The sequence below is a fragment of the Podarcis vaucheri genome, assembly GCF_965113315.1.
Source record: "Podarcis vaucheri genome assembly, chromosome: 4".
NCBI classification, from domain to species: Eukaryota; Metazoa; Chordata; class Lepidosauria; order Squamata; family Lacertidae; genus Podarcis; species Podarcis vaucheri.
In genome coordinates, this window is record NC_138762.1 from 34,948,711 (window position 1) to 34,966,973 (window position 18,263).

General features: G+C 41.7%; 1 long non-coding RNA gene across 1 annotated transcript in view; it reads right to left on the bottom strand.

Moving 5' to 3' along the window:
- LOC309531632 overlaps nucleotides 1-18,184 on the bottom strand; it is a 38,297-nt gene extending 20,113 nt beyond the window's left edge. The window contains exons 1-2 of the long non-coding RNA XR_014219359.1: nucleotides 18,076-18,184; nucleotides 15,224-15,267 (exon numbers count right to left, since the gene is read on the bottom strand). This is a non-coding gene — a long non-coding RNA (uncharacterized lncRNA). The remainder of the gene's footprint in view (nucleotides 1-15,223; nucleotides 15,268-18,075) is intronic.
- Nucleotides 18,185-18,263: the final 79 nt, after the last annotated feature.

Consider the following 18,263-nt stretch of genomic DNA (forward strand, 5'->3'; position numbering starts at 1 on the left):
TAGCACCTGAGCAACAGACAGAGCAAGCAAACAGGTTGCCTGATCATGGTGGGTGGTATTCAACTAACTTTTTGCACTAACACAAGGATTAGTGCTAGTGCAAGGGGTTTCCTCCTCCCCACAGTACACGCCCAGTGCTGTCTCGAAAAGAAATTTTGTGTGTGTGTGTGTGTGTGTAAAAGAGAGAGAGAGAGAGAGAGAGAGAGAGAAAGAAAGAACATTCTGACATGCAAGGGAAATTCCTTGCACTGATGGAATGTTCACCTTAGTGCTATAATGAATACAGCCACACTATGATAAAATACATTGCTATTTAAATTATAGTAATAATGTCTAAATTTGCATCTGTACATATAAATAAGCATATTTAAATTTCATCCAAATCTGTGCCCTCTTTTGGGGTGATGCACAAATGGCCACCCTACATGACTGCAGTTATGTGCATACATACTAGTGAGTAAGCCATTTTGAAACCTATGAGCAAACATTAATAGAATCAAGCTTCACATCTCACCGATTTCCATAGAAGAGTTGAGCAGAGGGATAACATTCTCCCACTGGTCAATGGAACTTTAAAGTATTTAACTCTGGCTGGATTAGACACTTTTAAAGTACTTTATTGTGAATTTATATTTTATCCACACACCTGACTAGTGGAACTTACCACTATATCCCTGAATTTTCAGAAGGGCTAGAAAATTAGTGGAGGCTAGGCACGGATGCATTTATGGGATAAGTTTTTTCATAAATTGCTGAGGGCTAGGAAATACTTGCTGGGTGGGATCTTGCATGGGCAAATTGTTTGATTAAAAAACAAACTGTGCCCACAACTCCAGTCTTTGTGTGGAGTTATTTGTGCTAGATTACATCCAAGCATGCAGCACCTAAGAGATTGTGAATAGCTCCTTTGACCATGAAAATTACCTGTTGGGGAAGAGTACTAAATTCAACACTGCCTTCCTCAACCAGTAGTTGGAGCACTCAAAATTATTGTGCCAATCATGTATTTGAAGTGGGTGTGCATAGTTGTACTTTCACTGAGGAGAGTCTATATGAATCAGTACTTATACACATTAAATGATTGCAGGTACAAATGCTGGAGCATGTAATCTAAATGTACCTAGGATGGAGTGCCACCTTTTCAAATACTGATGGAGAGTTTTTCCCCTAACTGTTAGTTTCATTTCCCTATCTGTTAGTTTCTACATTATATCTGAGCTTTCATGCAATGTAAAGGCCACTTCCAGAAAACTAATGGAATATAGGTCATGTTTAGAGTTCATTCTTAGGGTAGTTGTTAATGTTTGATGTTTTATTGTGCTTTTAATATTCTGTTGGGAGCCGCCCAGAGATGGGCAGGGTATTATTATTATTATTATTATTATTAGACAAAATTTGGGGCAGTATACCAGCATATAGTTCTTTCCTGCTGTTTTCATGGGGGGAATCATGTGGAAATATAAGCATGCATGTGTGGATAGGGTGAGGGAATAGTGCCATTGTCCAATGACATTTGTTGTATCATACCACACCCACTAGTGCATATCAGTCCAAAAGCCATAGTTCTATAACACAACAGGAACTGCAGTGTGACATACAAATGGGACAGAAATGCTAGTATTACAATCAGCAAAACTAACACAATATTTCCCATATCTGAAGGCACCCTTAAGCTTAGGTTTCTATTTCTTTAGACTTCTAAAGTATAGAGGATGGCTGAGTATTTTGACACTCAAGTGCAGGACTGCTCAGCTAACATTTAAAAAATGGCAGACACCCACAAAAACAGTAGAACTGCTTCCAACCAATGTTCCCTCAATTGGAATGAATATGTGGGAAATGTTTATTCAATGTCTTATCAAAACTGGCGACTGCCACTACTAGCCAGATTTCATTCTGTATTGCAGGGGGTTGGCCTAGACAGCTCTTGGGGTCCCTCCCAAACCTACAGTTCTATGATCTACTAGTCAGGAGAGGACTGAGAGAAGCATTAGGAATGGTGGGATCTGCCAGTTTTGGTTCTCTCCATTTCTCGTTTTTCCAGTCTTAAGTCCTCCACAGATTGCTTAAAAATAAAAAACCTCCTGAAAATTCACCAGCATTTTAGCATGAATTTCTCCTAATAAACACACATTTCTACACAGTTTTGACCAACATACAAATTTTGCAAGCAATTTCCCGTGGCAATATCAGTGGCCTTAATATAATGCAAGAGACAAGCACCAATCTTCATCTGGCAAATGCTAAAGATTATAGGTGATTCTAGTCTAGTATTTATTGTGAGATTGGTGCTTCTTACAGGTGCAAGGCTTTTTTGTTTTTGTTTTTTGCAGTGTCCACACCACATTGTTGGGATCAAAATACCAATCCATAGTCCCCATTTTATTTTATGTATTTATTTCACGATATTTGTATACCGCTTGATTGTATTAAATCTAATCCGGATTTACTCTTTCTGCAGAAAACTCAGTTAAAACCTGTTGCTAATGACCTGTTGGCAATATCTGACTCTGCAATATTAAACCCTGGCCTGGAAGCACCTTATAAAAGCCTGACACCTCCACTCCACCTACATTACCCAAGTGTAAAGTTGGTGTAAGAGAAGAGACAGTCTTGCAGCAGGTGGAAGGGAAAGTGCTGAAGAATTAAGGGCCTCTATATGTGACAGGAAGGAGGGGAGGAGGGATGTGGGTGGCAATGGCGGTGAAATAACTCTGCCACCCTTAAGTTCAATTCCATCTGATCACATTGAATAAAAAATTCGGACCAAAGAAAACACTTGTTGACTGAACTGTTCTCCAAGTTCTATCAAGCTGGGGTTTTTTTTTTGGGGGGGGATGTTAAAAATCCCTCCCAGATTTCTTATTGTAGGAAGGGGGAAAGGGATGTGGGGGAATCGGGGGAGGGAGGGGGAAGATTGCATACTTAAAGTTGAAATAAAAAAGCTCCCTTCTATTGACTCCTGAATGGCAGAGATAAAGAGAATCACATGGGAATCATTGTTTGAAACAAGAGCTCCAGAGCCAGGCCTCCCCTTTCCCATTATTGTGCAATTCCCCCCTTCCCCCCCAGGTCCTTACTCTTCCTCCCCATCCTCTGGGCCCTGCCAGCCCCCAGCCCCATTTTCCCTTGTAAGTCCCAGAATTCCTCTCCCCCCCCTCACAAACTTGCACAGCCTCAGGCCCCTCAATTTAGCTTGAAGCTCCCATTCAGAGTCACTGGATTGGGTTAAATCCCTTATTCACCTCCCCCCCTCTAATTTGCCCTCGTCAGCTGAGCTTCAGTTCAGATCCCACAAAACAAAACACAACAAAAACCCAGCCGTAGAATTGATGGATCTTGCAGAAGGGGGACTCCCTCCCTCCTGGCAGCTCCTGCTGTTGCCGCTTCTATTTTCTGTCTCTTTCCTCCTTCCTCTATTTAGTGTGTGTGTTGCTCTTCAGTTAACAAGTGTGCACTCTAAATATGGTACCTCCCCCATCCTATTTAGTCTTCTCTTTTACATCAGAGTTAAGACTTCTGGGGTGTGCTGTCAACTTTCTTTTTACACCTGGCTGCTTTCCATAGGCCATGGCGAATGTAGGGTGGTCGCAGTGTCAGGGATGGGAGCCAGAGTGTGTGAAACTGGACTTTTGGTGGTTGGGAGAAGAGGAGGGGCAGAGAGAAAGTTTTCTGAGGCAGTGGAAGAGATAAGAGAAATGCATCAGGTGGCACAAGAGACAAAGGTCAGCTTAGTTAACAGGCTGGGTCAAAATTAAACTACATTTTGCTTTTCGCTGTGATGCATTCTGTTAGGAGCATTCTGTCTTGACTCTAATCCTAATAGATTTAGGTTCTCATTGGCTAAAACTTAAGACAGATTCCAAGACTGGCAGATTTTAGCACCACCCAGCATTTCCTTTTCCACTGTAAGTTACACATGGAACTGAAATTAACTTACCACATATGGGCAAGCAGGAGTGTATATATATAATTTTTTCGCATAAGTGGGTGTGTTGCAGCAGCTAAATGGGCAAGGGTTATTATTATTATTAGCAGACTGATTGACAATTTTTCGAAACCAATATTTAAGATTCGCACAAAAACACTTTTTTAAAAAAGTAAGCTGTTATTGTGCAATAATTGTGCTAAAAGACCCCTCTTCAAAAAGACAAGAGCAGTACTAAGTTGATCTGCAACTGCAGAGATTGCACTGCCATTTATGAGCTCCCATAGAAGCAGAAGCAACATGGAGGGAATCAAAACAAAATAATTATTTGAAGATGACATCATGTGAATGTGGTGTAACAAGTTAATGCACAAACAATGACAATTCCAGAATAAGCACTTAGTCTGAAAGGACCCCCGGTATCTGGATTTGCTTGAAATGTTTGCTTGATGAGAGTGAATTTCACTTCCTCTTCCACACTTCAATGTGTTTCGATGTGAAATGCTCACAAATGTTTTGAGGACTGGACAGTCTGGTCCACTTTAGCTGAGATTAAAAGGCCCTAAACAAAATGTAGGATTAATAAAATGACCTGAATAGAGGAATAGTGCTGTGTCAAAATACAACAGCAAAAATAATCTTCACAAAACAGAGCGCATGAGCCACAGGTAACTGCACACCTGAAATCAGGGGTGGCCACAAGGTAGATTGGGCCTACTGATTTATTGATTTGCAGCAGATCAGCAAGGATTTTGACTTCCAACTATTTAACAATGGGAACAGGAAAGAGGGTGTGATCTCCCGCCCCTCTAGATTAGATTAAGATGAAGAGAGCTTGAAATGGAAAACCAGGGCTGTGAACTCAGTTATGAGATTGAAAACAAATTCCTGGGATAACCATGTGCTCAGACACCCCCTATTTCTTAATGCTAATAGTAAGTTGCTTCCTGCCTGAAACCTGCTGTTTTGCACCTGGCTCTGGTTGTTGGATTTCAGGGTTTGAGTAAAAAAACTCAACTAGATCCCACAAGTCCGAAGCCCGCCCACCTCTGCCCTAAATCATAAGGCTGTTGACTATTGATCAAACTACACCTTTCTCTTTCTTCCACTGACCTAGCCTTTTCCAACCTGGTGACCTCCATATATTTTGAATGCTGTTGCTGTTGTAGTTTACTCGCTCTTCACCTTAAGGTTCCAGAGTGGATTGCAGCATTAAAACACAATATATAAAACCATTTAATCCAAAGCAAAACATATTCTATATAACTAAAAACAGATACTATCTGATAAAAGATTGTCTGATAAAAGAGACTCTTTGATGTAGCTCCACCTTGCTTCAATGCTGTTTCTGGGGCAGTTCAGTAGAGCTTGTTTGATGGAATCAGAGATATGTCCACAAAGTTCAGGCATGGCTGTTCTGACAGTGCTGATTCATGGTCACTCTTTCTGCTTTGTGCTATAGGTCCTCTAGGGCTGCAGAAGAATCTGGCTTGCCACCAGGGTGTGATCTGTGTCACCAACGGCACTGTAGTAGTTCTGTGTGACATGAACAGAGTTCAGTGACAATCACCTGGTGACAATCAAGTCCAGCTGGTGTCAGTGGCCTGACCTTGAATGTCTCCAGGACAATTGCTGTTTTGCCTTGGTAGAGAAGAATGTGTTTGTGATGCAGAAGCAGTGATATGAGTACAGTTCAGGCAGCCTGTCTGTTCTTGTTCATGCCGCCGATACCAAAGTGGCCTATACAATTGCCCATGTGTGATGATCGTCCCCAACTCTGGTATTGAAGTCTCTCAGCAGAAATTATGTTTGCAGGCTGGGACCATCCTGACAGCCTGGTCTAGTTCCTCAGAGAACTGGTCCTTGGTCTGAATGTCAGAGCACATAGTGTGAGTGTAGACGCTCAAGATGTTAACAGGGTCGGAGCTTGTTGAGAGGTGGAACTTTCTTCTGTGCTTTCCTTCTTTCTTCTGTGCTTTCCTTTCCACATGGGTTGTGTATCCACAGCAGTGACCAGAGGAGGAATGACCACAGGGAGGAGCGCAGAAAGAAGCTCCATGGCACACCTGCATTAGCACAACTGGATCCCTTCATCTGCCCCAGCTACAACAAAACATGTCCCTCTCATATTGTTCTCTACAGCTGCAGCAGGTGCTGTAACTCTCCCAACAGTTTGACTTTATCTCCAAAGGCACACTCTTCCATTTTCCTCCGAGGCAGATGGATGCCAACCAACAATAAAAGAGCAGTGATCACCGTCACGGCATCTGCAGAGCAGTCTCAGGAAAAATCTTTTAATGAGGATCCATCAAGTAGAAGTCGGAGATCTAGATCAGGCATCCCCAAACTGTCAGGCATCCCTGACCACTGGTCCTGTTAGCTAGGGATGATGGGAGTTGTAGTCCTAAAACAGCTGGAGGGCTGAGTTTGGGGATGCCTGATCTAGATAGTTGCTAGAGTAGTTATGACCCTTGAATGATCAAGTCCTTTGCAAATGTTCTACCTTCAGGGAACATTTTCTGCATCAAATCTGCTGAGGAGCACTTCAGTACTTGCCACTGATTCCCTGTGCATTACATGTTCTAAGGCACACAAGCCAGTGTGCACAATTCATTGGCCAGGGCAGCTGGCTTTCTTGTTGCCCCATGTGAACTGTGTGTGTTGTTCAAAACATACCCAATGTTGTCCTGCACTTGTCTATTGATGGGGAACATGGATATTGGTGGCCAAACCATATTTGAAGGAAGCCCTGTTAATGATCTTCTAACGAAAGAATCCTTGGTAAGCTTTTAAAGAAAGCAGTTTTAAAACCACTGATCTAGGAAGCAAAGTACTAGCTTTCCCAGAGTTACAGCAACCAAGAACTGGTTTTGAGTAATTAAAACCTAGAGATTCATTTCTGTATAGACATGAATACAATTAGAAATTTACAGTGAAATTTACTATACAGTGAATCCTTAATAAGTGCCTGATCCTTGGCTCCTGGACAGCAGGAGAAATGTCATGCGGGGAGTGGATTCTTTAATATTCTGATCTACCTGCACTTATTGTGGACCACCCAGAGATCTTATAATGAAGGGCGGTATATATAAGTCTAACAAATAATAATAGTTGTAGTACTTCCAGAAGATAACCGCTAGGGAGTATCTCATCTCAGAGAAACCGACCATATGACAGATGCAGCCTGGCTACAAGAGAAGCAGGAAGGGCAAATGATACAGATACCTAGAAAATGAGACAGAAGCAGGAAAAATGTACTAAAGGGGAGGTGGAGACAGCAGCTCTTTAGGACCGCAGGGATCCTTATTGCATGGTGTCTGAACAGCACTGATTTTACTCATTGGCTAAAACCACTGAACGACAGGAACAGCCAGGCTGACTTATTGCACAGATATTGCTTTGAAGGGTGCCTATGCATTTTGCTTCATCCCTTTTTCTCTCCAGGAGTGGTAGAGTCTATGTGTGGACCCAATATACAGCTCCCCTGTATCTGCCCTGCGAACAGCATCTGCAGGAGCGCAATTTCCCCACCCACGTACAGTATTCGATTAAGTGTTGTGGGGAACCTCAATTTTACTTCAGAAAAGCAATACCTCACCGGTGCTCTAGTGTAGAATTGATCGAAGACAGCAAAGCTTTTTAAAGAGCCTACAGGAAATCCTGTTGGGAGGATCGGGTGCTGTTACGTGTAGGTCCTGCTTTTGTGCTTCCCATTGGCCCCTGTGAGGACAGGATGCTGGATTAGTTGGCCATTGGCCTGATCCAGCAGGCTTTTACATGAATTCTGTTTGCTCCCTCAGGATAGAGCTCACATTTGTAGAAACACCGGCCTTGTTCCAGGGGAGTAGTGCCTTCTGAGCTAGCCTGGATTGATTTCATCCCTGCCAGAGTTGCACTTCAGAATCCAGGGGACTGAGCTTTCCGTCTCAGCTGACGTGAGAAGAACTTACCTGGAGAAATCTGACCTAGAAAATCTCTGTCAGGCCCCATAATTTCTGTTCGGCTTCCATATGAGTGCTGTTAGCAAGACCACTAGCTAGATCATTCACTTATGTGGATGAGAAGTCTTTGAAGAATTCCATTGCTTCAGCTACCATTTGTATAACCTCATGCCATCTTAACATTTCTCCATTACACTCAAGTTCTTTGGCTCAAAGGCGACCCCATCATCTAATCATCTCGACTCACATTAAGACTGTAACCGTACACGCTTCTTTCCTTTGGCTTGTGTGATTTTCATGTCAACCAGCTCCAGCCGTCTGTTGACAAACTCCAAGTGCCTTGTCTGCAATCTTGGAATAAAGAGACCACTTGAATCTGGACTTTTATGCAGCCAGAGCCCTCGAAGGATTGTCTGCCGCTAATTAATTGGTGTCTCCCCATCACGGAATCCTTGCCATACATGGAGATGTGTGGAAAAACTCAGAAAGCGCTTTACTTGAAGGAACAGAAGGTTATTAAAGGCAAATGAGACACAAGCTGCAGCAAGCATTTTTCCCCTTTTGCTGCTTCTGGTTGCAGTTGCAAATTGAATAAACATCTATCTGCTTGGCTGTACTGACAGTGTTTCCATCTTGGGATCTTAACAGGCTGGAAGAGGGCTGCTTTTTAGGTGATATCTCCCAGCTTTGTTATGTATCTGTATGAGTATACATATGTGCTGCTGCACTGCTCTTATTCCAAAGTGGAATCTTTTTCATCCACTGCCAGGCAATTTCTGGACGGAGATTTCTTTTTCCCCCTATTCTCTCCCTCCCTCCCCCCGCACTTAATGTAAACATAGTTCTGAAAACGATCTGTATAAATAGGATTTAATGGGATTTTTGACATTGTAGGAGACAAGGAAAAAATGAGAGCATAATCCCAGTGCTTTTATCCGGCTCAACTCTTGATTAACTTGAGTTTAAAAAAAAAATCCAAAAGAAAAATATTATTGCAAAATTTCATTTATTTTCTGGTTGCTTGGGGACTCTGCTTCATAAACTGAGATACTTTAAGATATTATTATCTTCATGAAAACACATCTACACACACACACACACACACCACTCAATAGATCCATATTTACCTCTTTCAGTTTCAATAAGGGCTATAGCTTAGTGGTAGAGCATCTGGTTTGTGTGCAGAAGCTGCCAGGATCAAACACTGACATTTCTAGGTAGGGATGGAAAATATCCCTGTCTCGAACACTGGAGAGCCACTGCCAGTCAGTGTAGACAATACTGAGTTAGATGGACCAATAGCCTGAGTCAGTGCAAGGCAGCTAGCTGCCTATATTCCTAGGGTTGCAAGACCTCCAGGTTTTCCTAGGTAGCAGATGAGAAGCTTGACTCTCCAAGCAGGATAGAATGCCAGCAACAACAACAACCAGAAAATTGTGCGTGCCACTTGCAAGCTTCAGCCTGGCAGGTGCTTGTTCCAAATTACAGCACAGACACTCTGGGGGACCTGCGCTTCTCCACTCCCCTCTCCCAGTTAACCTCCATCTCCAGAACCCACCCTGTGACATCACCAAGGGCCAACCCTGGTCTCAGGTTTGGGCCCTGAAATCTCTGGGTCTGGGATCTCCTGACCTGGCAAGCCTATGTTTTCTTGGTTTTGACCTTTCCATTGATACTGAGGTGACAGAGCCATGGTAGCAGTTTCAGATTACAACACCCTCAAGTGTGGCATGAAAGGCCAAACTAGCCAACATATGAAAAAGGAGGCTACAGTTGTAGCAAGAGGGGGGCATCAGGAATGTGCTGCTAGGTAGTTCAAAAGCCCCAGGGAATTGGTCTATAACAAAAATGTGCACAAGAATTACATATGCTCATTTATATTGTTACGGATTTGTGGGTGCCCCGATTCTCCTAGGTTTCTGGGTGCCCTGACTCCTCATAGATTCCTAGGTGCTGAGGTTTAATCAGTGTTTTGAGAAATAAAGTGAGATGATAGGCCTTGGATTTATCAGTGTAAATATACAGACCATGTTTCTCTTCCAGACCAGGGCATTGCCCAAGGAGGAAGTAATTAAGGATTACAATGATGCTGATTAATACATCAAAGGACGATCTTTGAGTCTGGGCAAATGGGAATTGCAGTGGGCAATGACATATTCTTGGTGGGCAGTCTGAGACAGAAGGGGAGGAGTTGCTGGGCAAGGGGTTTTGTGGCAAGAAGAAGGAGGAAGTAAGAGAAAGCCATGCTGGGCAGAAGAAGAAGAAAAGGCGGCGGCACAGGCAGCATAGCTGATTCATCTGCTTGTGGATCCGAGCTGGCTGCTCTTAGGAGGACTCTCTTGTGATGTGAAATGCTAGGAACTCTCTTCACAGTAGACTCCGATGTAAATATGTATAAATAAACCATATTTCATAGAGATACAGTGGTGCCCCGCAAGACGAATGCCTCGCAAGATGAAAAACTCGCTAGACAAAAGGGTTTTGCGGTTTTTGAGCTGCTTCGCAAGACAAATTTCCCTATGGGCTTGCTTCGCAAGACGAAAACGTCTTGCAAGTTTGTTTCCTTTTTCTTAACACTGTTAATACAGTTGCAACTTGACTTTGAGGAGCAACTCATAGAACGCGGTGTGGTAGCCTTTTTTGAGGTTTTTAAAGACTCTGGTGATTTTTGAAGCTTTTCCAAAACTTTTCCGACACCGTGCTTCGCAAGACAAAGAATTCGCTAAACGAAAAAACTCGCAGAACGAATTAATTTCGCCTTGCGAGGCACCACTGTACTGCAGCCTCCACTGTGCCTCATTTTTCCAAAGACATGGAGGAGTAAACAGGGACTGGTGGAACATATGCTTCCAATGCTATTAATCTCCGTGCACATGCTTGATTCTCCCACTGGAAAACACCAAGACTGTTCAAGCACCCACATTTAAGATTATGTTTGCAGTATGCAATATTTCCAGTCTTGCAGTGACTCCAACTGCATTGTGGCACCCTTCCCCGCATAGTTTAAGAATGAAAACATGTTTTGCAAATAGCTATATATATGGAGCAGATTGATAACTAAATGCATTTAACATTCTTCCTGTTAGAAGCATCTGCATTCCAACACAATATTTTGTGTTAATAGTTTGATATGGTAGCTTTAGATTTTTCTATGGGTGGTGGGACCTAAGAAACCTATACTTCCTTTAGAAAACACTTTTTCTGCCTACTCCCCACTCCCATATTTCCATGCTTTCTTTGTAACTGGCACAATAAGTGGTTACAAGAGGAAGCCACTCACAGCTTTTAACAGCCATGGCTGTGTGTTTGATTTATCTCCATAGATTAGTTTGACAGATATTGTCTCAAAAAAACTGTAAAGAACAAAAGAGCCTAGTGCAATTCTGGGGGAGCTTGTTATGAGCTAAGTAATTATGGGCAGTACGAAGATCAGGCCAGAATGTGTCCTTAGAAGTTGATAGAAGAGATATTAGCCATCAACAAAAACACTGTGCTTCTAGAGGAATGGGAAAATAGAAATTACAGCTTTGCACTAAGAGGAGGAAACTATTTCTGTAACAAAAGGATCTTACGTAGACACAAAGAGTAATTTCTTTTTTTTTTTCTGTCATCTGTCAGTACACATTGCCTATCCTCAACAACAATTTTCTTACAGTTACAGAATATACAGAGCCTAACAATCAAGAGATGTGAATATCCATTGCGATCAGGCAGGCACCAACTATGGTGGTGTTTCCGATTACAAACGAAGACACACCACCTGTTTGTCCAGGTTCTCCCTGGCCATTAGTAGCAGTTCCTCCATGATTTTGCTTAAAGTGATCTTGATTTTCATTAGATACTGGTGTGCTTGATTATGCAATGAAAGGCTTTTTGATGTTTCATGTTTGTAAACAAAAAGCAATAAAAAATTATAATCATATTGCCATGCTAATAAAAGCCTCCAAACCAGGAAATTGTCCCCACCCACTCAAAACCTAAGTGACTAACAAGGATATTTGAGTGTTGCATATTTACTTGACAACCCAACTTCATACAAGATTGACATGCTCCATTTTGTGCTTCCTCCTGCATGCTTTAATTTATAACACCACTGCCCCCAGTTTAACGAAGCTAATTTGGAGGATATTATTTCATACTGCAGTCCTCCCATCACTTTTGTGATGTTATCCTATGAGCACAGATAGGGGACAACTACCCCATTTTAAGTCTTTATAGATGATCAGTTTATGGAGCAATAAATGTCCAGATGTTTTCCATGTGTTGTAGCTCATACCAGGCATGCTGCCTTGCTCCCGCAACAGTGGGTGCCCGGGGCTTACCAACATCACTTTGGCATGCATGTGTGATGCTGACACGCCTGGCTCCTTCACTGAAAATTTGTGGGTGCCTGGGCCAGCACGGTCCCACATAGATGGTGCCTATGGCTGATCCCAACATCTTACTTCCTTTGGGTTTCTGTTGTGGTAATAATATTTCCCCCAAACATTAGAACTACATGGTTTTTGTCACTGGGAAAATGCATTTCGTATATCCCCCAAAAAAGAAAGGTAGGAAAAGGATGAGCTTCAAGCTGACAAGAACAAAATTGTCACACTCCTTGAGCTAGAATAAGTATTTAGTTGGACGCTGCCCATTCTTTCTACCATCAGGCATTGGTTGAATGGAGGAAAAGGAACATGTTGCGGCCTTAAATTATGTCATACTTTCTGGGAGGATGGAGGCTTAGCAATTAATAAGCTGTATAAGGCTAAGATGAATTGATGCTTTTGAATTATGGTGCTGGAGGAGACTCTTGAGAGTCCCATGGACTGCAAGAAGATCAAACCTATCCATTCTTAAGGAAATCAGCCCTGAGTGCTCACTGGAAGGACAGATCGTGAAGCTGAGGCTCCAATACTTTGGCCACCTCATGAGAAGAGATGACTATGGAAAAGACCCCGATGTTGGGAAAGATTGAGGACACAAGGATAAGGGGATGACAGTGGATGAGATGGTTGGATAGTGTTCTTGAAGCTACCAGCATGAGTTTGACCAAACTGTGGGAGGCAGTGGAAGACAGGAGTGCCTGGCGTGCTCTGGTCCATGGGGTCACGAAGAGTCAGACACAACTAAACAACAACAACATAAGGCTAAGTTGTGGGTGGTGCACTTCTGTCAACACCACACAAAAGGAAAATACATACTATATTTATGGGGTCACACATATATTCTATGAGCAAAAACATCATGAACTAAAATAATTTGGATAGAGCCTTTCATTCAGTCCATGCTACTTTGTCCCCATTTTAGTTGTTATAGGAGTTCCACACACTTCTCCACTGTGGCTGCCCAGGAAAGGGCACTGGAAGAGCAAAGCCTGTTAGACTGGTGTAGCATACCCGCCAACATTTCTCTGATGGAAATAGGGACGTCCAATTCCATAATGATAATTTTACTGTTTATAACCCACACATCTTACTGGGTTGCTCCAGCCACTCTGAGCAGCTTCTAACATATATAAAAACATAACAAAACTTTAAGCATTTAAAAACTTCCCTATACAGGATTGCCTACAGATGACTCGGCAATCAGAAAACTCCATATCCTCCAACATTTCTCCAATGAAAATAGGGATATCATAAGGAAAAGGGGGACATTCCAGGATCAAATCAGAAACCGGGACAGCTTTTGTAAATCCAGGACATCCCTGGAAAATAGGGATACTTGGAGGGTCTAGTATAGTAGAACACAAGGAGTTAAATGGCTGACATAATAGTACAGTGTTTGCTGCCATCTTGTGGACAATTCATTGTGTCTGTACAGCTACCAGATAGCAAGCTCATAAATGCAGCTTTGCATGAAAGGGCACAGCCTCAGCCACGATAAGTATCGGAAGGCAAAGGCAGTTTAGAAAACAAGCTATGAAATCTTGAGAAAGTGGCTCCTTTCCTATCAGAGAAATGGATTGTGCTGGACTCCTCCTCCCCACACCTAAGCAATAGTGTTAGCAAGGCTTACTTAGACTGTTGGGTAAGAATCCCTTTATTCTAGCAGCTGGTCAGCCCAACCCTGGATAAGAACATCGGTAACCGCCTACACAAAATCAGACCATTCAATCATTAAACTATTATTCACACTGACTGGTAGCAGCTCTCCCAGCAGGCGTCTCTCCCAGTCCTATCTGGAAATGCTAGAAACTGAACTGGGGAGCATGTGCTCTACCACAAAGCAACAGATTTCTGTCCCCCCGCATATGCAACACTGGGCTGCGACAAGATATTCTACTCAACTAACTAATGGATTCCCCCCGCCTCCATGTGGAATCCAGAGAATTAAGGGGTACATGAGGTATTTAAGAAATAATCGGTCAAATCCAGAGAAGATCTGGCAATGGCAGGTATGAGGGTGATACGGAGCTACGTTCAGAAGTTTGCCTATGAATTGCTGAAAAGCAATGCTAGGAAGATAGCTATGACCCAAATCTTGGTTGTGGGTTTCTCAGGAGGTACCTGGCTAGGTCACTGCAGGGAACAGAATGCTGGCCAGCAGTTTGGTTCAGCAGAGCTCTTAATAATATAGTTCCTCTGGTTCAGGAGTCACCTTCCCTTTCATTGAGAAAGCATCAATATCATATCCTTTATCACTTTAAGAGAGCAAAAAATAACGCCAATATATTTCACATCTGGCAGCCAACATGTCCTTTTGGTTTCAGATAGTACATGGGTAGATGAGTCTAAAAAGCCTGGGACACGAATTTTCCTGGCCCTCTAGCAGCTATGGTGGCTCATTTACCAGAAGTAATATATTTACTCTGGAAGTTAATATACACCAGGAGAATTAGTTTGGTCAGAATTGAGTATATGCTTCAATATTTTGCAAGATGACATGTGACTGTAGATCTATCAATTTTGGTTTCTTTCCGTTTCTTTCCCTTTGTTCCAGTCTTAAATTCAGTTCTCCACATTTCCACATGAATTTGTGATTTTTTTAAAGTCCTCTCAAAAATGCATTCAGTTGGCATTTGCTAGTAGTAAAGTGATTTCAAATTACTGTAAGGAGCAATTAATGGTTTTATGTATTATCAACCCAAAAGTGGAAAAAACAAACCAAGTTCAGCATTTAAATTAATCTCTTCCAAATAACTGCTTGTGGGTTGAGTTGGTTTAAGATGGAGAATGCAGGCCAAAGTGAATTTTATCAAATCCAGGCAACTACCCAACTTTGATGTTCCCCTCCAAGACATCTGTATGGGACTTTACTTGTGACTGTTTCAAGCTATTTATCCTAATGTAACATACCTAATGCATGGGTAGACATACTACGTCAGAACAGAGGTTTATACAGAGAGCACTGCATTCAGCGCCAGTCTTACCTTATCTTCCAATCTATCATTGGGTTGTTATTTTGTGTGACTATCTGGAAGAAAGAGCAAATAAAGTTTCAGCCCCTATGCTTTTAAACATTAATGCATGTTCAAGGTATGATTAATGGATAGAGCCCCAAGTTTCTTGATAAAATACAGAAATCTGAGTAAGATTCCATCTTTGACACCCAAGATAGTACAAGTCCAGTAGGCCCATCAAAATAGTGAAAGTCCAGTAGGCCCATCAAGGTATACAATATAGGACTGGAGTTGTATAAGCTTAGGACAGGGCCTGCTTTTGGGGCTGCAGCAGAGGGTGGACAAGCACTCTCTCACACACAAAACAAGAGAGTGCTCTTACACAGGCACACAAAAGGTAGATCAACTGAGGAAGAAGAATTTCCCTCCCACCTCATCAGATAAGGAATCTGATAATTGGGGAAGGGGCGATTTGCATATCATTAGGGTGCTGGGCTGGGCAGAGATATTTAAACCTCTCTGCCCATCTCAATGCTGTGCCTAATTTTTCCCTACTTTTTTGTCATCACCGAAATTGGGGTCTGACTGCATCAGACCACAGGGCCAATGGTTAGGCACGCCTGCTGTGCAGCCATATAATTATAAGGGACTTCAAAAGTAATCTAGTCCAATTCCCTGCTGATACAGTTGTTTGATACTGATTAACTTCCAAAAACTAAATGATCTGCCATTGGAAGAGATATCACTGCAAGATGAAGAAACCAAAGTGAAGATCTCCACCTTTGTTCTTTTAACCCTATCTCCTCCTGCTGTCCTTACTCAGGACTTTTCTTCAACCAATAGCTAGCCTACGTATATCCACAGATTAAACAAGAGTTAAAGAGCCTTGCATGAATTGGCCCATAGTTGCATTATAAATTACTGGCTTAGATATATGTTCATATACAAATGAAGCTTACGGCATTGTACTTGAAGGAGCTATCACCATTATTAGTTATTAAATTTATATACTGCCCTTCATCTGAAGATCACAGGGTGGTTTACAGTATAAAACATAAAATACATAGCCTATTGAATAGGCCATTCAGATCTAATTGCAAACCAATTTGCAATTAACTTTGCTCTAACTTTTATTTTAGCAGGGATTCAAATGGATTTTTGTTTCTGCAAGTTTGCATTTCTCATTTTAGTTTTGCAAAGGGAAAAGAACAAACCAAGCTAAAATAGGCCATATTATCACAATGATAACTCATTACAAAAAGGTACCTATCATCCTTAGCCACGGAATCAGAGTAAATTTGCAACAATTTCTAATTATTCAGTTTTACATTCCACCTTTCCCCTTAAACTTTCTTTTGTTTTTCTTTTAAGAATAACACAACTCCTCAACTAAATATTCAGAAATCCAATTAAGGTTGATAGGATTTACTTCCAGATAAACAGGTTAAAGCTATACAATGATAGTATCATAGGCATTATGAAAATACAAACTCATTTGTAAACCTGACAGTGTAACTGAAACAATTTTCATCTTAATTCTTACCAAATGCTGTAAAGCGAAGGAAACAGTACCATCAGAATGGATGTAGGCATTATCAATATCTAAGATTACCATTCTTAATGCAGAATCCAACCCATAAGCCTTCATCTGTTTCATTTTATAACAGCACTGGAAACAGATAGCCTGTGCTTGTTCCTCAATTAAAGGCTGCTCATAGTATCTCCTAACTTCAGCTAATAAGACCTTAGTGAAATCTTTTGTATGTACCATTGTATTTAGTGGTTTTCTCAAAACTACCATTAACAAAACCAACCCAACAACTTATGCTTTATAGCTAAAGAAGAAATGCTATCCTCAGAGCTCTTTTATGAGCTCACAATAAAACACCTTCAGGTGTGGCTCTTTTGGAGAAAATGGAGCATTCCTTAAAGATAAAGTAACTGGCTGATCTCATATATTTACCCAAACTTTAATTTAAAGCCAAAGTCATTTATTGGTTATTGCACCAATTCCTTAATATATTGATCTGGACAGGAATCTATCTGTATAATTGTCAATATTGATAGAAATATATTGGCTAAATCATATTAAAATTAGATCTTAGTGAAGCAGTCCAAGATCTTTGCTTCTCCTATAGGACACCAAGAAATTTATAGTGTGTCAATGATTTCATGAGCTCCCAGCCTATAAACAAATGAAAAGTAATCAGTTTTCATCTTGATGTGATGGTATACCGGTAATTGAAGTCAATATGTGGACACACACGCACAACTTGCCTGCACTAACCTGTATTAGTTGATACTGCACTATTGCGGCCTGCAAGTTTTTTCAGGATCAGTTTGTAAAAAATTGATTTGGACAACAGAAGCGGATGTATCTGCTCAGTGTATGGCAAATATAGTTTTGGGAGAAACAAACTGCCTCAACCTAACCCAGCCTTTAGTTACTTTGATGCAACCTGTTCTTAGATTACAAACATGGTGAATTGTTTGTTAACAGAGGGATCTGTGCTTTTATACTGCTATGAGTTATGAAAACTTGACTTCTCTGTTTTACAGCTGGGTCACCATTGTTTTGCTTGACAAATGTGATGGGAGATCAGAGATATAACAAAAAGCATGTGGAATACAACCTTCTGGGGTCTCTCATCTGCCTTGGCAATGTAACACTCATGAGGCAAAGCCTAGCCAGCAGTGGAGAAAAGGCGGGATCTGAATGTCAAAAAAACCCCAAATATTTTAAACTGCCTGCATCTTTCACTCAAGCCTAACGACAACGGCGAGAGACGTGCCCTACATTTAAAGAACATTTCTCTCCCCCGCAATGAATCATGGGAACTATCGTTATTTCCTCACGGAGCTACATTTCCCAGAAGCCTTACCAAACTACAATTCCCAGAATTCTTGGGGTTTCTACAGCCTCTGGCTAAGGCGGTGCTGCTTAAGGCACTTTTACGAACAAAAAACAAGCTCTGCTCGATCAGATTAAAGGCGCATCTGGTTCAGCATCCAGATGCCTAAAACCTGATGGCCTGCTTTCGGGTCTCTCATAGGCTGGTCGCGGATGCTG